At 44.6% G+C, this 27,957-nt stretch overlaps 1 protein-coding gene across 1 annotated transcript in view; it reads left to right on the plus strand.

The window, feature by feature from the left end:
* Positions 1 to 27,957, plus strand: part of ALK (ALK receptor tyrosine kinase) — a 2,590,648-nt gene that overhangs the window by 198,266 nt on the left and 2,364,425 nt on the right. The gene's annotated exons all lie outside the window — the stretch shown is intronic.

Raw genomic sequence — 27,957 nt, forward strand, 5'->3', positions numbered from 1 at the left:
AGGAAATTGGGGTTTGTGCATTCCCAAAGTAACTCTAGGATCCAGTCACTTGGATGTGGTTAAGGAAACCAAAAAACCCGGTGAGTATAGTTTAACTAGGCATACTCCATCTGGTTTCAGTTTGTACAAACTAAGGACGCTAACATTATCCATGTGTAATAAAGATGCACAGAAACATGTTGGATCAGTTCTCAAGTAAACTAAGAACTGTTTTATGTAATCAATTAATTCCTCACCCATTTACTTTGCACTTTCTCCTTAGACCATGCAACTTCTTAAGACATCGAATGCATTATTTCATGGTAGTGGAAAATGATGTTCCCCTCTCTGAGAGCCAGTGAGAATTTAGGGCTCAATATATTAAAGTTTTGCAATTCGGAACTTGATATTTTTACTGAATCACAATATCTAAACCACAATTGAAAATGTACTAAAAATTATTATTTAAAATAGTGATTCGTTAGGAGTCACTATTTCCCTTCACGTATTTCCTGTTAAGGAATTATTAATATTTGCAATTTTATTTTTCGAATTTTGATTCCTTAAATAGTGAACGTCGTGCTAGCTCTGACTAATGACCTCAAAATCCAGAAGGAAGATACCAGCCATTAAAGGCCTGCTCCAGTGTTTTGGCTTCAACGAGGGACCAGGACTTTAATGGCCGGTATAGCCCAACTATGAACAGCTATAAGGCTATTGGAACTTTCTACCACTAGAGGGCAGAATGTTATAATAAATAATACAAAGGGCTCACGGAGCCCAAGGAGACTGACATCCCCTCAGACTCTGTGAGGCTTTTGTTCACGGCTGTTGTAGTGTGAAAGCATTGGAATATTGGAGCTCCAGGCTTTTACCAGCCATTAGAAGCCTGGAACAATCCATTTTCTTCTATAGAGCTCTCGACATTCCAATGTTCTAATTTTACTTTAATATTTGAGCACTGCGAGCAGGAAAGGAGCGCTGCAGTGTGTTAAAGGTATTTTTGGATTCAAGGAAATGGCCTCCCAAGAACAACAGAGAAAGGGGTGCATTTAAGGAAGCAACAGTTCAGTGAGCAAGAGATGACAGTGTCAACTGAAGAATGTATGGTTCATGTTTAGCTCTTTGACAAGTCTTCTTTCGAATCTCTGAAGCAACCAAAGAGTTCTGTTGAGCATATTCAGGAGTGAATAAATACTGCTTGTGTGACCTCCATGGGCCGTATTATACAAAGTGCGCCAGGGGCCCAGCGGGCATTTGCACCTGCTCTGCATGCCCCTGAGGCACTTTGGTATTGGGGCAGCGTGAAGTACTAAAATCATATTGTCTTGTGCCACGTGGGCCCTCAGGTGATGAACCTTGGGAATGGAGTAAAGGGATAATAACTGTAATACTAAACTTTAACTTCTTTCAATTTAGTATCTTTTAAGAGTCAATAAAGAGAATTTAGGTTGTAGCTAAAAATGTGTTTATAGTAATCTTAATCTGTTTTATTAGTCAATTTAACATTACAGAACATTGTATAAAGTGTATCCTGAAATCTATTCCTGCTCTAACAATTCAGTCTAGTCATTTAGGTGGTCATTCTGACCCAGGCGGTCTTTGACCGCCATGGCGGAGGACCGCGGGAGCACCGCCGACAGGCCGGCGGTGCTCCAATGGGGATTCCGACCGCGGCGGTAAAGCCGCGGTCGGACCGGCACCACTGGCGGGGTCCCGCCAGTGTACCGCCGCCCCATTGAATCTGCTTGCTGCACCGCCGTGGGGATTCCGACCCCCCCTACCGCCATCCAGATCCCGGCGGTCGGACCGCCGAGATCCGGATGGCGGTAGGGGGGGTCGCGGGGCCCCTGGGGGCCCCTGCAGTGCCCATGCCACTGGCATGGGCATTGCAGGGGCCCCCGTAAGAGGGCCCCTACATGTATTTCACTGTCTGCTGCGCAGACAGTGAAATACGCGACGGGTGCAACTGCACCCGTCGCACAGCTTCCACTCCGCCGGCTCGATTCCGAGCCGGCTTCATCGTGGAAGCCTCTTTCCCGCTGGGCTGGCTGGCGGTCTGAAGGCGACCGCCCGCCAGCCCAGCGGGAAAGTCAGAATTACCGCCGCGGTCTTTCGACCGCGGAACGGTAACCTGACGGCGGGACTTTGGCGGGCGGCCTTCGCCGCCCGCCAAGGTCAGAATGAGGGCCTAAGTTGTCAGTATGGATAATACAGTAACATGCTCTGATAGAAATAACCTAGCCAGCTGAAAAAGAAAGTCTGAGAATGATATTTCTCAAAAGAAATTGAAGTAGTTATTTTCTACACTATCTTCCTCTCATCAATTCAACAATCTCTGCTGCTCTCTCCTCTGTTATTCTGAAAGAACACCCTCTCCCTTTTCCCGGGACACTTTTATAATACAGAAAGGAAACATTTTCTATACAAAGTATAAAGTTCATGTTCTGCTTTTTCATGATATCGGAAGGCATTTAGTCAACGTGGCTTTTCACAAACAAAAAAACTATAGCTTTTCACAAACAAATAATAGTTCAGTTTTGACGATGGATATACATTTTCACACATGCCTTGCTTCTGTAAAACAAAATATTTATGTAAGTTTAAGAGTTTATTTACTCTCCTTCTCTTATATCTCCATATTATAACCCTATTCATAAAGATGCAATTTTACAGATAAGTTTAACTAATTTGCACTTTCGAAAACAAGTGAATAAGGCTAAAAAGTATACTTTAATACTATCTTCTTTGTTATAGTAGGAAGAAAATTGTATCAGGCATAGGCCTGCACAGTTAGGATAGAAAGATTTATGTTGAGTTAAATTCTGTAAAATGTGTTAACATTAGCAAATAAGAAAGTCAAGCAAACACAGGTGATGCACAGTTTAAAAATGAATGCACAGCTTGGAAAAGGCAGCTGTGGTTAGGCTTAGTTTTCATTCATTCAGATTAATAAGTATGTTTATTTTTATATTTTAATGAAAGCTTTTGCATTACTAAAGGAGGGGTTGCAGATGCTAGTGCGATCCCTTCTGTAATACAGATAGCACTGATGCGCATATAGCGCCAGTGCAATCATCAGAGGGCATTCCCTGATTTGCATGAGGGTGTGGCCCCATGCAAATGAGGGAACCTCTTATCCTCTGTGTCTGTGCCATATTAAAGACACGGGCTCAAAGGCAAAGAAGCCATCAGGAGGCGCACTCACAGTGCACCACAAAAAGGTGGCAGCTCTCTTAAGGAAGTGAGAGGGGGTTCTATGGACCCCACAGGCATCTCACTGCAGGCAGGTGCAGTAACTCACTGCACCCAACTGCAAGGGGGTCTGTCTCCTCCTTACGGAATACGGAGCGGCTGCTTCAAAGCCACTCCGTATTTCTCTGGAATGCGCTGCACCCAGGGCAGTGTAATGCGGCACATTCTCGTTGTTTGTTCAGGGCACACCTCATGAAAAGTGCACCCAGAGCAAACAAGGAAAATGCGCTGTATGTGTAATATGGCCCCAGGAGTCTCAATGTAATTTGTAATAATATGATACTTTTTACTGTCCTGTACCAAGGCGAAGAATTGATGGAAGCAAGAGACTTTGGAGAGGAGTCATCATCAAAGCTAGCACTGATTCATGTTGAGGAGACCACAGAGAACACCTTACAGAATGAGGCACTTTCTAGAGTTTCCTACATCATTCTATCTTTACCAGTGCAGATATTTGTAAAGATAATATATTTTCTTTAAGTAGCAGGGAAGTGTAGCAAACCCCAAACAGGTGTAATATTTGTTATACTTTTAATCCATAGATGTTGAGGCAAAAGAAACTGTGGACAGTGGAAATATGTTTAGGGACAAAGAGGGTCCATACCTGAGTACATCATGGCACACTGGCACAATGACCATTACACCCACTAGAGAACCAGCTTGTAAATGATGCAGATTAAATGTTTCAAAGCACAAACAACACCACTGAAAATATTCTACATCTCGAAGTAAGCAGCAATGAACTTCCATAATCCCAACAGACAGACAGAGATTGCTTCATGGATGTAGATTAAAAGACAGACCTTGGGCCATCTTTTGCTCGTAATGTTGGTGTTGGTGTGTCTAGTGTAAGAGAGTTTCATGAAATGGAGACAGCGTTGCTAGCTGTACAGTGACAAGTAGCAACAACAATGTAGACACATTCAAGCAAAATACAGTTGTTGGGTACATTTGAATATCAGGGTGTCCAAAGTTGCATTAAGGCATGGAAGCTGTTACAGAACCCATGGCAGCATTATTAGCAGCATTATGTTGCAAAGTCATGTTCAATGTTATTGACATGTTCTAAAAAGGATCTGCCAATAAATTATCAAACGCCTCATGTATGGTTTTGTGAATAACAATAAATATTCAGTATGAATGGCTCAAAAGGATATAATCATGTAACAACACCCTTTAAGCCATACTGCCTGCACACAGTGAAGATTCCAGTCCTTATTTGAAAGTCAAGAGCCATCTTGCATCAGTAGCAGGTCCATGCACCAACTCCCCTTGCTGCCCTAGACCATAGCTGCCTTCCTGAATCGCCCGCTGTGTTCTTTCGGTGCCTCATAATTCCTGCCTTTCTATCCACTTTATCCATGGGTCCCACCCTTTGTCTGTCAACTGTGCCTTTCTTCTGTTGTGCCTTTCTCTATCCTCATTTACTGTGTATCCTGTGCCCATTGTTCCTTTCTCTTTTTCTGTGTGTGTGTTCCTTTGTCTGATAACTGTGCCTTTCTGGTGTTATGCCCTCCTTTGTACTCGTTACTTTTGTATAGTATTACCTTTCTTTTATACCTTCTTGTTTTTTCCTCGTTATTATAAATAATTGTGCGTTCTTGTTTCTGTCCTCATTATTGTGAACAACTATGCCTTCTTGTTTCCACCCGCTTGTGCTTCCCACTTCCTGCCCACCAGCCTCCTGCCTCCTAGCACCCTTCCCCGCTCCCAGCACATACTTAATGGAGGCCACAGTGCAACGCCATTGAGCAGGTCCATGCACCAGCTCCCCTCGCTGCCCTGGAGTGTAGTTGCCTTCCTGGGTCACCCGCTGTGTTTTCACTGTACCTCTTAATTCCTGCCTTTGCCCACTTTGTACACGTGTGCCATCCTTTGTCTGTCAACTGTGACTTTCTTCTGTTGTGCCTTCCTTTGTCCTCATTTACTCTGTATACTGTGCCTCCTGTGCCTTTCTCTTTGAATTTTTCCATGTGTGCCTTCCTTTGTGTAATAACTGTGCCTTTCTTTTGTTGTGCCCTCCTTTGTTCTCATTACTTTTGTATAGTATTGCCTTTCATTTTCTGCCTTCCTGCTTTTGTGAACATTTGTGCCTTCTTGTTTCTGGCAGCTTGTGCTGCCTGTTTCCTGCTGCCTTCTTCCCACCTCCTGCCTCCCAGTGCCCCTCCCAGGACATGCTTAATAGAAGTCACAGCGCAACTGCGCAGCAGGAGCACCAAAGGCAAGCCTGTCTGCACCCGTCCATGCCTGAACCTTGCCCAGCACCAGAAACCCTGGTTTTCATGTGCAACTACACTGCCACAGACCTCCGTGCTCTGTATCCTGGGAGCATCAACCACAACATTTGTTGTCACACATATCCACGCACCACCAGAGGACCCTTCTCTTGCCAACTCTGCCACTTCTCCTGCAACATGGAAACAAACAACAGTGCCCGAAACACTGCATACATAAGGATGCCCACCACACCAACCAAGACCGCCTCGGCACAACTCAGTTGCATGCTACTCAATGCACAATCACTTGCCAAACATGCCACAGAAATCTGGGATACAAACTACACAGTCTCATCCAGTCACTCCGGATGCCATCTTCCTCACAGAGACCTGTCTGACCCCCTCCTCCACACCGGGTATCGCAATCACCACCCCACAAGGCTACAAGAAAACACATTGGGACCAAATCATTAAACACAAAGGGGAAATTGCCATCATCTACAAGGACACCCTCTGCTGCAGGACCTCTTCGGACGACTCAATCCCAATAATGGACCATCTCAACTTCAAACTCCACATAGATGGAAAAAGCATCATCAGAGGCACCTTAGCCTCTGGACCACCAGGACCACTTCCGAGCTTCTGCAATGCCATCCCTGACCTCATCACCCCAATCGTGATCAACTCTGAACACTATCTCTTCCTAGCGGATCTCAACTTCTCCCAGGACGACCACAGCGACAACAACACAATGACCTCCTGGGAGGCACGAGCAGCATCGGCCTCTAGCAACGTGTCACCGACACCTTCCACATCGCAGGCCACTCTCTCTACCCCATTTTCATGCCCAGCGACTGAGTCAAGTACACCCACGTCTCATTGCTCACCTGGATGATCAACGTTCGATTCACCATCTCTGGACCTGGACAACACTGGCACAACGCCTCCCCAGCTCCACATGCATAAATTAAAAAAAGAAAGCAGGATAACTGTGGATTGATGCTGTCAACTTCTATCTCCCAGGCATAACATCCAACCAGTGGCGTAGCGTGGAGGGTGCAGGGGGGGCCGGTCGCACCGGGCGCAACATCTGGGGGGGGCGCGCTCGCACTCGCGAGTGCTAAAATCCACGGGTTAGGGGGCGCAAATTACTTGCCTTGCCCCGGGTGCTGACAACCCACGCTACGCCACTGCATCCAACCCAGACCAGGCTGCAAAGAACTTCTTCCATTGGATCACAGAATGCATTGACAAAATCACCCCCTCCAAAACTGCCAAATCCTGCCAATAAAAGGCACCTGCCAGCAACTAGAGAGGAAGTGGTGTGTTAGAAATGGGGTCTTTGGTTGGCAGTCAGGTTACCCCCTGTCCAAGTAATGACCCTCACTCTAGTCAGGGTACAGGAGAATCACTATTAGTTATCCCCCGCTCGCCCCCTTGGAAGCTTGACATGAGCAGACAGAAGCAAGGTGCAAAGTATTTGTGCCAACACACACAGTAGCTCAGTGAAAACACTACAAAATGACACAGCACAGGTTTAGGAAAATAGATAATATTTTCTAAACAAAACAAGACCAAATCGACAAAAGTCCAGCATACACAAGTCAAGTTATGAATTAAAAAGCAAAAGAGTTTTAAATCCTTTAGAAAACAGTGAGAACGCTGTTAGTTTGCAAAAGTACCTGGTTAGCATAAAAAATAAAGCTGCACAGGCGAGTGTGCGTCCAAAAAGGCCAGCGTTGCATCGATTTCTCACCGACAAGCAAGGACCCTCACTCTAGTCAGGGTAAAGGAGAATTACTCCTAGTTAATCCCCGCTCTCCCCCTTGGTAGCTTGGCATGAGCAGGCAGGCTTAAAGTCAGAAGCAAGGTGCAAAGTATTTGTACCAACACACACAGTAACTCAATGAAAACAATACAAAATGACACAACACAGGTTTAGAAAATAGATAATATTTATCTAAACAAAACATGACCAAAACGACAAAAATCCAGCATACACAAGTCAAGTTATGAATGAAAAAGCAAAAGAGTCTTAAATCCTTTAGAAAACAGTGAGAACGCTGTTAGTGTGCAAAAGTACCAGGTTGCGTCAAAAATAAAGCCGCAATTGCGAGTGTGCGTCGAAAAAAAGGCCAGCGATGTGTCAATTTCTCACCCGGAAGCGAGAACGGGTGTGGTTCCTTCTCCAGTTGGGTCGGCGTGCATCATTTCTTCTCTCCCGCAAGAGAGCGGTGCATCGATCCGGACAGGCACCTCAGGTCCGGGCAGTCTTTGTGTTGATTTTCCGCACCCAGCCATGTTGCGTCGAAATCTGGTTGCACGGTGTCAAGAAACCGCGCTGCATGGGGGCTTGTTAACAGCAGCCGCTGCAGGTGTTGTGCGTCGTTGCGTCGTTTCTCCAGCCATGTTGCATCAACCTCCCAGCCACAATGCAGGTGGAGTGTAGATTTTAGGTCCAAGGCCAGCGGTGCATCATTTCTCAGCCGCGAGGAGAGTGGTGCGTTGAAAGTTTCCCCCCATGGCAGTGTTTGCATGGATTTCCATCCTTTTCCACCAGCTTCACCTTTTAAGGTCCCAGAGACAGGTTAGGGCACCACTTGGCAGGCAGGACTCTCAGCAGAAAGCCCAGGTGCTGCCAGAGAGAAGTCTTTGATGTCCCTGAGACTTCAAGAAAAGGAGGCAAGCTCAGTTCAAGCCCTTGGAGATTCTTCATTAGTGGGAAGTCACACAAAAGCCAGTCTTTGTCCTCTCTCAGGAAGAACCAGCTACTGCAGGCCAACCCAGCAAAGCACAGTCACAGGCAAAGGGGCAGTACTCCTTCTCCAGCTTCCAGCTCTTCTCCCTGGCAGAGGTTCCTTTTGGTTCCAGAAGTAATCTGATTTTCAGGGGTTTTGTGTGCTCTTCTTATGCCTCTTTCTGCCTTTGAAGTAGGCCTACTTCAAAGAGAAGTCTCTGTTGTTTTCAAGATCGTGCCTTGCCCAGGCCAGGCCCCAGGCACACACCAGGGGATTGAAGACTGCATTGTGTGAGGGCAGGCAAAGCCCTTTCAGGTGCAAGTGACCACTCCTCCCCTCAACCCAAAGGCCCATCAGGATATGCAGGCTACACCCCAGCTCCCTTTGTGTCACTGTCTAGAGGAGAGGTGCAAACAGCCCAACTGTCTAACTATCCCTGTCAAGGAATCCACAAACAAGCAGAATCACAGAATGGTTGAAGCAAGAAAATGCCTGCTTTCTAAAAGTGGCATTTTCAAACACACAACCTAAAAACCAACTTTACTAAATGACGTATTTTTAAATTGTGCGTTCAGACACCCCAAACTCCACATGTTTATCTGCTCCCAAAGGGAATCTGCACTTTAATAATATTTAAAGGCAGCCCCCATGTTAACCTATGAAAGAGATAGGCCTTTCAACAGTGAAAACTGAATTTGGCAGTTTTTCACTGTAAGGACATGTAAAACACATAAGTACAAGCCACATCTTTAACATACATTGCACCCTGCCCATGGGGATACCTAGTGCCTACCTTATGGGTGCCTTACATGCATAAAAGGGAAGGAATAGGCCTTGTAAGTGGGTACACTTGCCAAGTCGAATCAGCAGTTTGAAACTGCACACACAGACAATACAATGGCAGGTCTGAGCCATGTTTACAGGGCTACTAACCAGTACTGCAGGCCCACTAGTAGCATTTGATTTACAGGCCCTGGGCACCTCTAGTGCACTTTACTAGAGACCTACTAGTAAATCAAATATTGTATTATTGAATGGTAAGATCCCACATCAAAAATATCTTCTGGTAGAAAGCACTATATACACTATACGTAACGTTGGTCGAAGTTCAACAGTCATTTATTTTGCAGTAAAGAAAATTGAAAAGACATCAAAGAGACCGTCTCTCAATTAGCACAATTATCAAATGTTCCACAGAGTTACGGCCCAATTGGCGCGTTCCTAATTTGAGAGGAGATTAGGTTCCAATATTCAACAGAGTTGCAGCCCAATTGGCGCGTTCCTAATTTGAGAGGAGATTAGATTCCAATATTCAACAGAGTTGCAGCCAACACGTGTTTCGCCCCACATTGCAAGTATGCAGGGGCTTTCTCAAGGCTGTAAGAAATATATAAAGACAGTATGAGACTCAGTGTGAATCACGTACTAGAAAAAAGTGCTACCAAGAAGGTGAATATCCTGAGTGCAGACGGATGAAAACTGCATCCCTGTCTGCTGTGCTCCCAAATAGTGAGAATAGTGATTATAAGAGTTATAGTACAGACGAATCCCCTAGTGGTGTTCAATATAAGAGAACTATTTGTTGTAAACAACCCTGTTTGTTACGAGTATTTATCAGTATGTAATGATGGAGGCAACATGCGTGTTGCCCAGTGATGTAAGAGAGGGAGGAAAGAGAAACAGGATTAGGTAAGTGAAAAAGGATGAACTGAGAATTATTACTATCATATCAAACTAGTGAATACATGCAAATCAAATATGCCAATCATGGATAAGCCAATGTACCTATACAATGTATACGGGGAACACTTACACTTTAGCACTGGTCGGCAGTGGTAAAGTGTCCAGAGCAAACAGAAACAACAAAAACAAAGTCCAGCCCACAGGAACAACCTGGGAAGTAGAAGCAAAAAGTTAGGGGTACCATGCCAATGATGCCAAGTCTAACATGGTATAACAGCAAATAGACAAGAGACCACTCTGGCTTCAAGTCTGCACTCAACCAGTACCACTACTTCATGAAAGTCCCAAAGAAGAACGTCCTAACAGATTGCATAGAAACCAGCTCAAACCATGACAAGGAACTCTTCACCGACATGAAGGAGTTCTCCAACCCCTCAGCTGCCGGAAAGAAAATCACCTCCTTCCAAGAACTGTGCGACAACCTGGAGGAAGTCTTCCACAACAAGATCTCAGGCATCTACGAAAACTTCAAACCTCAACTCGCCGCCGCAGACAGCATAAGTTGATTCACGCCCACAAACCCAGAACACCTGCTCACCCACTGGGACCCACTCATGACTCAAGCCACAATCCCCATCATGAACTCTGTGCACTCGGAAGCACCTATGGACTCCTGCCCCCACCACTTCTTCAACCTTGGGAGGAGAACAATTGGAAACATGCTCAAGAAAGTCCCATATACCTGCATCACCTCAGCCCCCTTCCCTGAGGAATGGAAACATGCTGTAGTAAGGCCCCTCCTGAAGAAACCATCCATTGGCCCAGCAGAACCAAAGAACTACCGGCCCATCTCTTTGCTCCCTTTTCCCTCGTAATTCCTTGAGAAGGCTATCGACCAGCAACTTACAACACCTGAAACATCATAACCTCCTGGCTCCCCTTTCAGTCTAGATTCCGAACTGAGACAGCACTGACTGCAGCCACCAATAACATCAGAGCCCTCCTGGACTGAGGTGAAACAGCAGTCCTCATACTCCTGGACCTGTCAGCTGCTTTTGACACCATCTCCCACCACATCCTGAGCAACAGATTCCACCAAATCAGAATCCATGGAAATGTTCTCAAATGCATCGCCTCATACCGCACCAAGGATCGTCCCTCAACCCCACCCTCTTCAACATGTACATGACCCCCCTTGTCAACAACATCATATCACATGACTGAACATCATCTCCTATGCAAATGACACCCAGCTCATCCTCTCGCTATCAGAAGACCCCTCTACCACCAGAGCCAACTTCCATAGATGTATGATGAAGGTCGCCGACTGTATGAAGAACAACTGTCTCAAACTCAACGTGGATAAGACGTAAGTCCTCATCTTTGGGAGCAATGCTTTGCTGTGGAATGAAGCATGGTGACCTGCTGAACTCAGCTCTTCCCCTGCCCCAACAGTTCACACACATAACCTCGGCATCATCTTGGACAGAAATCTATCCATGAAGAAGGTAAACGCAGACTCATCTGTCTACTTCCACACCCATAAGCATGCTCTGCAAGATCTTTAGGTGGCTACCAGTCAACACCAGAAGGGTTGTCATGCAGGCCCTTGTCACAAGCAGACTGACCAATGGCAACACAGTCTACATAGGAATCACCACACACCACCTGAAGAGACTACAGACAATACAAAACTCAGCCTCCAGACTCGTCTTCGACCTATCCAGACGAACACACATCACACCAACCTCAAGAAGCTTTACTGGCTCCTGATCCAGAAGAGATGCCAGTTCAAGATGCTGATCCACACATACAAAGCCCTGCACAACGAAGGACCAGCATGCATCAATACATGCGAAACCTTCCACCACCTAACCAGTCACCTGTGATTCTCCTCCTCTTCCTCTCAGACACCCCCCAGATCTGCTGAAACAACAGCAGAGGACTCTCATCCACACATCTAGCGGCCAAAGCTTGGAATGACCTATCCCTACACCTCAGGTGCACTTCATCGCAGCAGCAATTTAGGAAATAACTCAAGACCAGCACCTTTAGACCCTCATGGGAGATGTTCTGCGCTCTACAAATCCTTTGATTGATTGTTTGATTGATTGAGTAGGACTACTGTCTCTCTCCCTGAGTTACTTATTCTAAGCAGTAGGAGCAGAAGTAGTGAGGAAAAGAGTGCAGGTACATCTCCATCCACTGAGCAGCAACAACAAATGCGAGGGTGCAAGGTTAATACTTGGTAAGTCAGCTCTGGGCTACCTTCCTCAGCAGCCCGTTTCCAGCTCGTCCATGGAGTGGGGGTTGATCTTCATCTTCAGAGTCATCATTGTCTACGGCAATAGGAAGTCTTTTTTGTGAAGCAATCATATGCAGCATAGCACAATTTGCTATTACTTTACAGGAGTTTTTAGAAGTATATTGCAAAACTCCACTTTATATGTGCAGACTACTGATTATACTTTTAAATAGTCTAAATGTACGTTCAACTACAGACCTTGTTCGTGTCTGTTCTATGTTATAACTACACTTTTTCTTACTGTAGTTACATTTGGATTTGGGGTAAGTATCGAAGGTCATATTGAATATGTGCTTTCCCCTGCAGAATACATTGTTATATTATTTCATCAGACAATAGATAAAAACATATAGGGGCATATTTATACTCCGTTTGCACCGAATGTGCGTCAAAATTTTTGACGCACATTCAGCGCAAACGTTGCCCCATATTTAAACCTTGACGCTCGAGCCGGCGCAAAAGGAAAATGGCGCTATGTGCTTCAGTTTCTGGAAGCGGCACCCCGCCCTGCGTTAATGACATGCAGGGTAGGCGTTCCCGTCCAAAAAACCACGCACACAGCGGTGCGTCGTATTTATGCTTCCGGGCAAAAATGACTCCCGGGCGGAGCTAAAAAATGACGCAAAGCACAAATAGCGTCAAATTTTAACGCCAGGGTCAGGGCAGGCGTTAAAATGGGGCAAACACACCTGAACTTAATCAGAACACACAGAACAAACAACAGAGAAGCAGAGCAGCAGAGCAGCAACAGGGAGACATGGAGGTGATTTTTCTTCAGCGTGCACGTAGACGCAGAGCCCTGCAGCAACAACAGCAGCTACAACAACAACAGCAGGGACCCCAAAGACAGCGCAGAAGGCAGGAGAGGATATTCCGCCCAAGAACAACCCTGCATGGCCTCAGGGAACGGGACATCATCCAGAGGTACCGGTTGAACTGGCAGGCCATTCAGCAGCTGCTGAGAAATATTGAACAGCAGTTGGCCCCCACTTTAGTGACTCCCCGCACTATCCCAACAGAAACAAAGTTGCTTGCCGTACTTCACCTGCTGGCAAGTGGCTCGTTTCAGACAACTGGTGCCCTGGTTGGTGGAATATCACAACCATCATTCTCCGCATTCCTGCCTAAAGTACTGGATGCCATAATTCGCCTGACACCCGCCACATCTGCTTCTCTAACACCCTGCAGAAGCAGCAGGAAACTAAACAGGGGTTCTACGCCATCAGTGGCTTCCCGCACGTCCTTGGTGCAATCGACTGCACACACGTACGCCTTGTGCCACCTGCTGCGACTGAACACCTCTACCGCAACAGGAAGCACACACATTCAATCAACGTGCAGGCCATAGTCGATCACCAAGGACTGATCAGCAACATTGTGGCTAAATATCCTGGGAGTGTACATGACGCATTCATCTTCCGTCACTCCACCATCAACCAACACTTCCAGGATGGACGGTATGGAAATGGACTAATCGTTGGTAAGGACAAAAACCAAACTGATATACACACTGCACAGAAAAGCTCTAGGACAAACAACACATACATCACAATAGCAACACCTAACCAGGAACACACTGAGGTACTCACATCACTAGCCATGTTTCAGAAGTCACCATTGAACCTGTCACACATTTGAATTTACTCTACAGCTTAATGTGAAGACATTAATGACTGTGGTTGCCTAAATGTCACCTTGCAAATTGGAAGTCTCACAATAACCTGTACACTTATACATTGCATACGTTTTAAGGTATGGGATGGCCTGGGTACTTTCACATGAACGTTTCAACCACACTTTCATGTTTCAACTCTGCATGGAACTATCATCTCACCCCCAGTGAGGACACACGGACACCTGTATCACAAGTCACAATGCTAGGGAGGGCACACTGTACAGGAAAAACAAATACATCCTGCTGACAAACGGTTAGCCAACAAACACTTGCTCAGCCAAGGAAAAAAACTCAATGCAAAAGTTTTCACCAACAACCATAGGTTGTCACATTAGTACACAAAAGAGTCACAGACAACACAAGACAACTACTGCCATCAAAGATCTGTACAACAGTGCCTCCTACATCTAATTGATCCCATTCTGTGTTTTTCTTTCAGCTGATCAGGGGTATGGCATCCAGCCTTGGATAATGACACCATTTGGGAACCCCACTACTGCTGCAGAGCGGGCATACAATGACGCACACAAGAGGACACGCAGCATTGTGGAGCGGACCTTTGGGATCCTAAAGTCAAGGTTCCGCTGCCTTGACATCACTGGCGGTAGCCTACTCTATTCCCCAGAGATGGTCTGTAAGATCATACTCACTTGTGCCATATTGCACAATATATGTGTAAAAAGGAACATTCCCATCCTTGAACTGGACCCAGACATGCCTGAGGATGACAAAGAGGAGGATGCTGGCCTGCAACAGGAGGGGGAACAACCTAACACGGCAGCAGGAGTGCGTAGGCGCCAACAGCTTGTCAATAATTTTTTTTCTTAATGTATCATAATAACTTGTATTCCACAATTGTAAATAAACACAGATAACAAACACCACATCATGCTTTGGCCTATGCATTTCTGACCACCTTTAGTTTGAAATTGCTGAAGAAGAATGTCGTCTCATTGAGCAAGAATGCTATAACAATCATCACAACAAAAATAAACATCACAAATGTATGCACAGAGGGTAGGATGTGACATGATACATTACCATACACAGAGGCCAACAGGAGTACAAATGTGGCAATTACAGATGCCTGATCCAAACACCTGAGACAGTCTCTCACCCAGCCCAAAAATGTAGATCATTTGAAAGTCTCATCACACGTGTTCAGAGACAGGGTGGGACCATCCATGTGTACGTGACCATGTCATCAATGGCTTCTCTCAAGTGTGTGATATGAGCAATACCCAATTGGAACAACATTAGCTGCCACTAACTCAGGAGGAGACCTTGAAGTCACAGTGACAACATACACCCAGAGAGGTGATAGTGGATCCACATTCCCACACACATGTACACATATGTCATACAATCAACCTAATATTTGAAAGTAGACCATCACAGTTGTGTCCCAGTTTGAACCTAGCAGGAAGAATGTAACATGCCACTAAACCAGGTAATGCAGAAAGGGACACAGACAACAACTAAATAATTTTCATCAGCACATGAGGAACGCTGAGAGTCTTGCAAACATAGTAATTGGAAAATGGTATGCAAGTTTGCTCCAAATCATCAATACTGCAAACGTCAAATGGGCTAATGAGATGAATGAATGGTCAACAGTCATTCATACCATATGGCCTTACATTAGCCTGCTGCTGCAGGTTTGCCATAATATAATAAATAAAAGCCATGGATACAGTAGCTATTCTGGATGGGCAAATCCTAGGGTGCTGGGGGCCTAAGTCCACCTCTACCGCCCCCCAAACATACAAGAATCTTGTACTTGTGAACTAAACACATGCAAAAGGCACATGTGTGGGCTACATGTCAAAAGTCAAACACAAATCAGAAACACAAATTCATAATGGGACATGGTTAGCCCCATAAAAACTGTAAGTGACTATTGCACTCCCTGTTAGGACTATAGATAAAAGCATCACCATCATAATTGTGGACACAATTTGGAGAAGGAATACATCATGGTATCCCATCCATCATTTCAAATTAGCCATCAGCAATTACCCAAAATATGTGGCCAAATATGGTTAATACATTATGTAACGTATCCTAAATATTACAGTGGGAATGTCTTCTATACATACAACAACGAACATGTGTCATATCCAACCACAAATGTGTATCACATAGCACCGTTTGACCAATACAAATCACCTTCCCCAAGTTAAAAACATGAAGACATAATAAAAAAAATTGCGCAAAATTCGACGCATACAGCATGGGCGTCATAATTTGTTCACGTACATGAGTGCACAGAATGCAGAGTCAAATATAAATGTATCCAAAAGTTTCGCATATTTAGCCATCAAAATATAATTTACATCATATATTTTTTTGACTCAGCATCATGTGCACTCCTGTACGTGGAAAAAATATGACGCCCATGATGTATGCGTGGTAAATTTGACGCAACATGGACAATATGTTGGACATCTCATGTACATTAAAAAATTATTAATATTCATATCATATTTTTTGACTCAGCCTCATGTCCACTCCTGTACGTGGAAAAAATATGACGCCCATGATGTATGCGTGGTAAATTTGACGCAACATGGACAATATGTTGGACATCTCATGTACATTAAAAAATTATTAATATTCATATCATATTTTTTGACTCAGCCTCATGTGCACTCCTGTACGTGGAAAAAATATGACGCCCATGATGTATGCGTGGTAAATTTGACGCAACATGGACAATATGTTGGACATCTCATGTACATTAAAAATATATTAATATTCATATCATATTTTTTGACTCAGCATCATGTGCACTCCTGTACGTGGAAAAAATATGACGCCCATGATGTATGCATGGTAAATTTGACGCAACATGGACAATATGTTGGACATCTCATGTACATTAAAAAAATATTAATATTCATATCATATTTTTTGACTCAGCATCATGTGCAATGTTATACGTCAAAAAAAAATGACGCACAATTGTGTTTGCGTGAAAATATGACGCATAACGGGAAAATAAAAACGGCGGCCATTTTCTGCAGGAAGTGATGTAATAGGATATCCTGTTTACAAAATCTGTACTGGGAGTTAACTTTCACTTTCACTTTGCAGTCTCAGATTTATCTAGACTGTGTGGTTGTGTGAAAGGTGTTGTCCTGTGTTTTACTGCTTTTGTGTCCTGTGTACCTTGACTTTTTGTGATTCTATTCTTGTTGCATAACATTGTCTCAGTCTGTTTAGTCTAGTTTTGTCTATTCCTGTTTTTGTTTGTATTGTCTGTGGGAGTCTGTTGTGGGTAGCATAGTTTTTGGGGTTAGTTGGGCTATTTTTCTCCTTTTTCTTTTTCCTTCACACCTCTACCTTTCCCCATTTCCCACTTTTACTTTCTTATTTCATTTGTCTATCTTTCTTGCTGTCAATATGTCAGGTAGGCCTCGCCTGTCCAGGATGGGTGAGGATGAATTGGGGGGATTCATATGGCTAGTTTGCCATTTCCTCCCACTGATGCTGGAGGCTGGGGGCCGTGTGATACAGGGGTATCACACGGAGGCAAGGAAAATCCGGTGGGGGAAGGTGCGCCATCACCTGGTCCGGGTCTACGGGAGCATGCGCAATGTCCATCAATTGAAGCACCGCTGGGCAGATCTGATAACCAGGGAACAGGACCTGCTGGACCACCTGGGAATCAGGATTGGTGGCCATGTTGGTGAGTACAAATCAATTACATGTGAATAATAGAAATCTGTGTGGGAACATGTGATGATTGTTACCCAATCTGCTAGATAAGTAGCTGACTGTGTGTAATGCTAGGGAAACCTAGGCCCATGTTTATACATTTATATCCCCATTTTGGCACCACATTTTCACACAAAAACAGCAGCAACTTACAACATATATCTGTATTTTGCAAGTTTGCCCCGTCTCTGCGTGGCAAAATGATGCAAATGCTGCGCTACAAAGGTATACATATGTGCCCTAATGTGTATTTGTTGCACAATGTGTATGAAGACCAATGCTAGCAGTCAGATGGCTCATTTTTTCTACACATAACAGATGCCTGTAGCTGTATGTAATGTAGTGTTGCATTTGTGTCAGACAAGCAACACGTTAACGGCTCTATTTGTACTCTACAGGTCATATTGGCCAGTGAGTAAGTCATGTAGAAACAACATACCTACATATGTAGACGCCATAGCTAGACAGAAAATTAGAAACCCATGATGATGCTATACATGTGTGTTGCCTTCACGTCACATGAAGTTAGATATGTTGTCCACAGATATGTCACATGTGTGTGTGGTTGCTGTGTGTTGAACATGTCCACCTAGCCTGTTTGATTGTGAGTGGTCATGCGGTCCTCATGGAACCAGTTTTTGGATGTCTCTCTTCTAAGTGCAGCTCATTTTCCTTTCAGGTAAACGGCCTACACTTGGGGAAAAATAACCTGCTTTATTTAAAAGCAGTCACGGCCATGGAGGTCTGCTGTTCCCAGCAGGCCTCCATCCCCGTGAGTGCCCATAGTCGCTAAGGTGGCGCAACTTGGAACCCACCTTATTGATGTTAATGAGGTGGGTCTTAGCGACCCCATCGCGACTCGCAGACGGTGTCAGAGACACCGTTCTGCATTGCAAATTGGTAGTCGCAATTTTCCATCTTCCTACATCTGGCCCCTAGTGTAGACATTTGGTTATGGCTCATGGGTTCAATCTTAGCACACAACTAATTACAAATGGCATTGAGTGAGGAGTGTGATTGTTATCACATAGAGTGACATATGTAGTGAAGTCAGTATGCGGAAGAGGTGCAGCCATGATGTCAGATGCCTTAGGTATGATTTGGATGAGTAGTTTAGGGTGATGTCATCCATCATGTAGAGACATGGATATGCTAGGTGTGATATGCCCTTATGTATGCATGCTTCACATGTACTTCCTCTGAGCCTTTCCGTGAACTATGTTGTGACAATTGCTGCAACCAATACATTTCTAGTAATGTACAAATAACCCATTGTGCTATCCAACCAATCCAATTCCAAAGGTAAATATTTGCCTTTTCTCTTCACAGCTGCAAACATGAGTGCCGCTGATCGCCAACATTTTGAGCGGCGTGCCATGAGATACAGGCACATCCGGAAGGTGCAGTGTGGGTAACGGAGGATGGCCCGCCAGTACCATTCGGATCGGGCCTCCGGTGCGTGGTGGGCCACACCACAGGCTCCCCCTACATTGCCACCAACAACCACCAACACCACATCCACCAGGTCTGCCCAAGTGGCCCCAGCAACGTCTGCAGCAATGGACCCTGCATCTTCCTCCAGACCTGGACCCAGCCGTATTGTGGTAGCAGGACTGTCCCGTGGCCAACCAACTCCTGCCACAACATCAACCTCCGCCGGCACACAAACCAGCACAGACCCTCCTGTGGACCCAGCTGCCTTCCTGGCATTGACCAGAAAAATGGACAACTTGGTCAAGAAGGTGGACAACCTGAGGGAGGACATGAGCTACATTAAAAAGAGGGTGCGCTCCATCAGGCGCACACTACGGAGGGCGAACCTGTAGCACTTTTGCCCTCTAGAACTTTTACCCCTCCCCTCTCACCTCTTTCCTATTTTCTACTGTTAGTTGGGTTTTGGGGATTAGTATTAGGATAAGTATAGGTAATTAGCTTAGTTAGTGTTAGGGAAGAGGGTGGGGGGTCCTTATTCTTTCTATCTTATTATTTTGGGTGGGTGGGTGGGGGTCAATGTTGGGATTCCTGTTTTAACAAAATAAATAAATGGGAAAAAAAAAATCAAAAAATTACAAAAAAATATATGTTTGTTTAGGATAGTATAGTATGTGTGTAGGTTAGTAAGTGTTGTCCTGCATGTGTCCTGTCTCATAATGGTGGGTGGAGGGTTGATGTTTAGATCGTTTCGTTACATGTGTAGAGTAAGTTTAGCTTAGGTTAGTTAGGGACAGTTGTGGGTTAGTAGTAGTCAGGTTAGATTAGTGTAGGTTTTCCTTTCCCTTAGTTGCCTCTTGTATTACTCGATTGAAATAAATATATAGTTAACCCTTTACATGATGCGTTAGGTGCTACTTTATCATGGCCTAGACATCAGTGTAGCAGAATGTTTTAGTATGACATTTGTGTCCTATGCTCGCCATCCCCAGGAAATTGAGGTTTAACATCCCAGCTACCTGTGTGCTAACTTGTTAAGTATCCACCATTTGGGAGACCCACCATTGGTAGTGTGCATTGATCACCAAGGTTTTGTTTTGGTATGTATCCTACTTCACAAAGAGTGCTTCCAGACTTGTTATTGTGGGTAAATTGATAGGTCGGACAGCAGTGTGAAGTTCAGGGAGATCTTTGTAGATGAGGAGTTGTTCACACTCTTGTATTGTTGCTTTCATTGCTGACCTACATCATGTGTGTACTGATTCAGCATGACTTTCCTTCATGGAAGTATACTCCGTAAGGGTGATTGATGCAGTGTAATTTGTTCATGATTCCCTACATTATGCGGCATTAATTCTTATTTAAGTATTGCATGGTGCCTACATTTCTCAGCCACCATTAGTTGTCTAGAATAGCGATAGATGGTGCATCATTCTGTCCAACACAGCATGATTGTGTGTGGTTAGTCCCTTCATCAGTTATTTTCCTCAGTATGGTAAGGCTATGATGCAATCCTGGCCACTGCACAGATGTTTCAGTATACATGAAATCAGGACAGTAGTATAGAGAATCTACATGGTTGCCACACAGCCACTTTGGAGTTAGGTACTGCACAGTTGAAGTGTGAAATTACACAGAGACACAATAGGTGTGCAAGTGCTATTTGTTTATAGGTGGTGTAGTGCAAAATGTCCATTCACCATGTTTGCTGAGTCCGTTCTGGTGCATTCTTACATGTGATCCTACAGAAGGGGTGTGGATGATGCTCCTGACATGCTGGGGTGATGTCACAGACAGTGTATAGGGACAGGAATTGGCAAATAGTAGGAGAGAGACATTCACTGGCAATGGGGACAAGTCATACAGTGGATTGCCGAACAGTCATTGAGTGTAGTTGTAGTGAGACTGGCATTTGACAAAACGTAGGACCTTGCTCAAAGTAGGCCATGGTGCAGGGACTAGTGCTTCCGGGTACTCTTCCGTGTGAATGTTATCTGTTCCATGTCTTCTTCTTCTGATGTGTGTGTTGCCTGATGTGTTCTTGGTGGTGGTGGTTGCGAAGGGGCAACACACACCTCAGTGTTAGAAGACATGGAGGCAGACATCCCGGGGGCTGCTCCCTGTGGAGTTAGGAAGGGCAGTACTGCAGCAAGGAGGGCCTGCTGGTTTTTGAGAATGGCAGCCACATCACGATAGTAGGCAGCCAGGTCTGCCCTGAGGGGTTCTATGTTGCATTCGTGCACACGTTGACTGGATTGCAGTTGTAGTTGTTGTGTCAACTGGATGACAGCTGTGCAGATTTCCTTCTGTGTTTTGACAAGTTCCTGCAAGAGCGATGTTCGGCCTTGCATAGCAGCCGCCTGATCAGCAGTAGACATCATGCACGAACGCACCCCCTCAAGGCTGGCTGCCATTGTTTGCATCCCCACCCGCACCTCCTTGGCCAGCTCCCGCTGTACCCCAACGACGGTTCTTTCGAAGCTGGTGCCAGTGTCGTCAGAGTCCTCAGCTGTGTTGGAGCTGGCAGGTCTTACAATTGGGGTGGCGGGTGGTTCTCCTGTGGTGGCTGCTTCTTCTGTGCTCCTCCTTGTGACTGAAGGTGGGGTTTGGAGGCTTTCAAGGACCATTTGGATGGTCTCCTGTGGGATGTTTATGGGCTCGTCATCCATGTCATCAGGGAACTCAGGGACAGGCATATCGGCAGGAGATCCATGTTCCTCTGCAATGAAACAGGGTACAATTAGTGTGTCTGTGTTGTGACAATTTTGCACTAAGATACAAGCCTTTGGATGCCTTAACTTTGTGCTCTGTGTTTGTCTTGGTATCTGCTGTCCGTCATAGGGCATTGTTGTGGGCCTATGGCCCACCTGTGTGTCACATGTATGATATGGAGCTATCAGACTTGTCTGCCTGATTGCCTCTAGCTGTTGCTTTGTAATTATTTAGGAATAGGCATGTTTTTGTCCTACTCCTCCCTCCGTGTTTAACTATTGTTATGGAGGGACATTTTGTTGGGTGGGCTCTCATTATCCTACATGAGATTACTGGCTTTCTAGGCAGCAGGATAGCTAATGGTGTGGGGGACTAAGTCTGACCCACTTGTAAATAACTCTGTCACCCTGATATTTCTTTTTGCTCTGACTAACTAGCAGTGCCTCTGGTCTCCCACAGCAAAGGAATGTTTAGACATCCGAGCGCATGACATCTTTGGAACTTCTCAGGGAAGTCGTGGTCACTCAGATCATACACAATTCTCTCTTTTCCAGTATGTTCCCATACACAAATGACAAAGACAGTATTTGTTCAATATGAGATTTCATTGTACAACTGACTTGTTGATATTTAGGTGTGAGCCACAATAACCCAAACAATACAAACTGTTAGAATTGAAATAGTCCACAGGAGAGTAAGACATTAGTACACAGCTATCATGGTGCCTAACAGTTTCTACTCTCCCTCTGCTGGTTCTATTTATAGCACAGCATGTTAAGTTTGGAGCTTCCCTGTCTGAATCACTGGGGAGACATCATCCCTCATATCAGAGGAATGGCCTGTGATCTGGTTGTGCATCAGCAGCAAGGCAGGCAGCGTCTAGTTGTGATTCTCTGTTTGGAAACTCCCTCTTGCGTGTCTTGGGACAAGGAATTGATTTAATAAGTCATATGTCATTGTGATGACAAAGTTTCCCTACGCAGGAATGCCAAATCTTAACCCCTACCACATCTATCGGCAAAGTACCAGACTGTATCCTTGACTGGGGCACAGAGTGAATATGTTCTGGCAAACTCCAGTGCAGAAGTAAGCAAAACAGTGTGATTTGACTAATTAACAACACCCTAGGACTGGCTAATTGCTAATTTAACTGATAGGAAGGCCAATAAGAAGCATTTAGTGCAAAGTGCTCAGAGGATCTTAGATGTGAGCAAATGAGTAAAAGTACATTCAGGGTAAGGTGCACACAGGCCTACAGCCTGAGACTAATGCGCAAAGTATACGTTACACTTACCACACTACACTTTGACTGACTGTGGGTGTTGTGAATGCCCTGGCAGCACACTTGCCTCTCAGGACCTGCCCCATACACTTTTTATTCACATTGCCCGAAATGTACATGTGACGTGGCATTTCCTATGCATGTCAATGTTAGGATGTGGTATGGATGTAAACATTGTTGATGTTTTAAGATGATGTTGGGTCATGTGTGTTTCATTGGATTGGCCTGTTTATCGTATGAAGGTCCTATTTGGTTGTCAGACTTTGCAAGTGTGTTTCAGTGACCAGTTGCCTGTGTCCCCTCCTCAATGTTGTTGTCTGAGCAGTATGACATTAGTGATGTAGCCTTGTTAGCCAGGCACGTGAGGGACCCTGACGTATGCAGCATGTGTGTGTCATTAGTGCTGTGTGGCTCCTATTGCTGTTTACTTTGGCTTATGTATGTGTCAGGTATGGAAATTCGGCATTTGAGTGTACTGGTGCCTTTGTCTTATTTCTATGAATAGTTGCGGATGTCATCCACACCCCCTAATTTGGGTATGTATGTTCCATGGGGAGGTTCCTGCCATTTGGTACTATAGCTGCACAGAGATGAGAGGTGTTATTGTCAACTGTTGTGGCAGTTACATTGCAGTTGTTGTTTTGGCTACTGGATTACTGATAGGGACCTAGTTGATGTAGGATAGATTTTGCAAGACAAGTGCCTGGATGTGAGTTTGAGGTAGTGGCCTTCCCACCTGTCGCTGCTTTCCCTTGGCTCTATTGTTGTACTTACAGGATGTCCCCATGGGACTGTTGTTGTTGCTGTATTTTGTCGTGCCCCAGCTTCAGTCTGTGCTAGCCATGCCCCCCTGCCGTGCCCCTTTACCCATGCCAGTTCATATATGTGCAGACTTACATGCATTGTGTAGTAGGTATTTCCCCCCCTGTTACAGTCAACATTATAGCATTATAATTCCCCATGCGACTTACCCTACATGTGCGTTGTGTCGTGATAGTCTGCGCTGTCCTGTCCTTGAATCCCTGTGACGATCTCCTCCGGGATGACGGCTGCAACCATCTCCTCCATGTGGTCCAGGGCCTCCTGTTGTGCTGGACTCCCCCCTCCAGTCTGCATTGCTGCCTTCCTGTTCCTGGCCATTTTCTCTTTTGTCCTACGTTTGCAGTCATGCCAGCGTTTCTTACACTCAGTGACTGTGCGGCGTTCTTCAGCCACACTGTTGATCTTGTCCACTATTTGTTTCCATATGGCCTCTCTCCTACTGAGTGGCAATTTAGAGGTGATGAACAGTTGGTGCTGGTGTTCTGTCACCTCTTTCACCAGGATCTCCTGCTCCTCTTCACTGAAGCGACACTTTCTTTTTTTTCTAAAAATGTCCTGGTTCCTGTTTGGGTCCTCCTGGCTGGTTCCTGGTCTGCTGTCATCCTCCTGGGGTCTGTACTGGCATCTGGGATCCATTTTGGCTCTCCTCTGCTGAAAGGGCAGTTTTCGCGCTAATATTTGACGCAATTGCGTGAAGAAAAACAGCGCTTTCCGGATTGCGCTGTCGTAAATCGACCCACAGTGATGTGTGTCGCCTTAACGTTGGTTTCCTTTATGACGGAACGCCGCTGTGTGCGTCACGAAATAATGACTCCCACCTGTTGGTTGCGCCGCCGTACGTCAAAGTATAAATTTGACGCCCGCACGGCGCTTCAAAATGGTGTTAGCCGGCGCAGATTTTTTTGACGCAAAACTGCGTTAGTGCAGTTTTGCGTCAAGAAGTATAAATATGGGCCAAAGTACTTGGGCATGTGTTGGAACACCGCTACTTCTGTTTGTGTTTCTTCTCAGCAGGGGTCCAAAACTTTATATGGGTACTTATGATCTGGATGCTTAACTTATATTTCAAGTATGTGTCTTCATTTTTGATAAAAAATTATAATAGTGACTGAAAATTCTTTCCTGTCTCCTCCTCCTTCTGTAAGGTGGAGGTAAAATCCTCAGTCTCCTTGCTATTGTATATAGTGCATCTATTTTTGAAGAAAAAAGATTTGCTTTCTTGCCCGCTTTTTGACACCTGGTTATCATCTGCTTCTACTTGCTGGCAAATTGCAAATTGCAAATGACGCTTATATAAAAATGACGATTCAGTATTTGGTATCTGTTATTTGCTATTCACAAAATCGTACAGAATCGTTATTTACTCAGTTTGCTATATTATTTTTGTGAACTTTTTCATATTTGATGCTTAATACATTTCGACAACCTGACATAGCGCCCACAAACCACTTTGCAAATAAATAATCCTGAAAGATGAGTACTTCGGACTCATAATCATTTAGGGTAGCAAACTGAGCACCTTGCAGCTAACTCCTCTGGACTGAGCTGAAGGGGCCTTTCACTAGTAGATAAGAAAATAAAGTCAAACAAAGTTAGCTTATTCCAAATTGAAACCATATTTCATTAAGGTTACAACTACGCAGCTAACTCTTAAACTGATTTTACAGAATGGAGGACATTAAATAAACAAGAACATATTTGAACACTTTGAGAGTTAGTTTGAACACACCCATTTGTTTGCAGAAGGTGTTGAGCTGAAAACACTGTAGAAGAACTTATGATAAAAAATACATTTTTTCACATCTAGCCGTTCTCTTTGGATTTTTTATTTTGCTGTGCACCCCTTCAACCAGTCCCCAATGAATGATGAAATCCACACCTAATTAGCTCTGATTATTTCACTTGGCTCAGTTTCGCAGGCATGGGCCAATGATTAATGAACTGCAAATCAAGGAGAATATTGTTGCTTGTACACAATCAATGTCTCCAATGTGGACAAAATACGTGTTCAAACTTCTTTCTACAGCTCTGGTCATGCACTGAATGCGGCAGAGATTAATACAAAGCACAGGGGCATTCAAACACACACACTTATCTTCCCTGTCAATGCTTCAGTTGCCTGTGCTAAAGCTTGTTCTGACTGAAAACTTTCAGTGTTAATTGTGCTCTTTTTTGCCTCAGGGCTGATAACATTCATTTTCAGCAGGTACCTAAGTTTCTGCTTCTTGATAAATGAACACCAGGCAGTTGGAGTCTTGACAAGAGCCTCTGGCAGATGGCACTGTCCTCCACTGAATACCATACAGATATCTACTGTTCCACATGCGTAGACCAGCAGGGGTTTACCAATGTCATTCCCCTTTCTCAACATATGACGCCCCTCCCCCAGAATAAAACAAATACAAATGGACAGAACTGAGTTAAACCCTGGCCTCCACAAAAGGGTTTCGGTGATTTTATTTAGGTTCTATATATTTCTGCTCAGTTTGCATCTTACATGCTTTATGTGTCAACTCACACACTGTTAGCTAATTGTGTCAGTATCTATTGTGTGTTCAAAATCCCAGCGCTGTGGTAAGTATATGGTTCTGTGTTGGAGGCATTACATTGGTCTGCTGCTTTGGCCATGAAAAAGACCTGTGTCAGCTGTATTTGAGGATGTTGATGGTAAAAGCTACTGAATGTATTACTTTTGTACAATACATCATGACTTTTAAATCCTTGCAGTAGTGTTTCAGTAGGTAATATTTTGCACAAGAAGTTGCAATATCACAATTTGTATTGTCTGATGAAGGCAAATACCACTGATACAAAACTGTTAACAATATTTGACCACTAGAAGCAGGCTTTGAAGGAGAGTAGCTTCTTAACCCCCTAAAGCTTTGCGATTCTGGACCACCGTTTGGATCTCTGTTGTGAGTGAGTTTCACCCCCTGTTAGCTTCTGTAAAATGGTATTAGGTGTTAACTTCTAGTACCTGTGTTTTAAAGGAAGGCTCAGTACTGCAGATCTGGGACAGGAGGCTCTGCGCTGGCTACACATAAATAATTATGTGCGCATGTGAACACACAGGTGTGGACCGACCTAGGACGACTACTGTCTGCCTCAGCCTGGCATCTGTACACAGGTAGCCTCTTGAAGATGGGACCTTCAATGTATTGATCATGGACTGTGCAGGCCTTATAATTAGTATTTTCTGGACAAATAAAGAGGATGGGTAAGAAATCAGCTTAGGCTGAGTACCTATCAATCCACAGACATGCCTGAACATGCACTTTCCACAGGACAATGAAGGCTTCTAGGTAAGGGTCCAGTTTTTCTGTTTTGGGTTGGAGCCAAGACCCACAGAGAGCGCCTGCATGCAATCACTCGATTTCATCATTGTGTGAAATCCTAGGATACTGTGCAGGGGAATGGACCAGTGTTTGGTCTCCTCCCACAACATGTCAGGACTGGAGGAGTGATGTGGAAACTCTTGATTGGACTGAGAAGCCCACCTTCTAGAGCTTTACATCTCTACATATAAACCTGTGCATGAAGCAAAAACTTTGAGGAAAAGAACTACAGAGGAAGAAGAAAGGACCCACTTATGGGGAGAACCCCGTCTCAAGTAGCGCAGTTTCTGTGGAGTCCAGTGGCAATTCTGCAACAGCTTGTAGAAGCTACATTTTAGCCTCACCTCCCAAAGGCCTTTATCATATTTATCAAGACATTCAGTCCAATCGAAGAATAAATATTCTTTTACCAGTTTGCTTTGGAACTTTTTTTCTGAGCTGTGTTTGGAGTGGATAAGAGTGAAGTTCTTCCAGTAAGATTTTATATGGACAAGAGATCACCCAAGAGTAAGAACTCGATCTCTATAGGTAATCGTGGATTGCTGACTTGGGAAGAGTGCCATGGGCAACAGTAGTAATGCCCGCTGTAAACAATGTTTTAGCTGAGTAGTATGAATTTCTACATTTTGTCACGAGGCTAATGAATCAAGGGCCAGGTTACATAAACTTTAAACTGGTGAAAACATACAGCAAATGCTACTTTCATAATAATCTTGCTTACAGGATGGCGATAGCAAGGTTTGCTCTTCTCATGTTACATTTAAAAATTTACATTAATAGAAAATTGGATGAAATGAATTTTTC

This window comes from Pleurodeles waltl, chromosome 5 (genome assembly GCF_031143425.1).
Source record: "Pleurodeles waltl isolate 20211129_DDA chromosome 5, aPleWal1.hap1.20221129, whole genome shotgun sequence".
Classification (NCBI taxonomy): Eukaryota; Metazoa; Chordata; class Amphibia; order Caudata; family Salamandridae; genus Pleurodeles; species Pleurodeles waltl.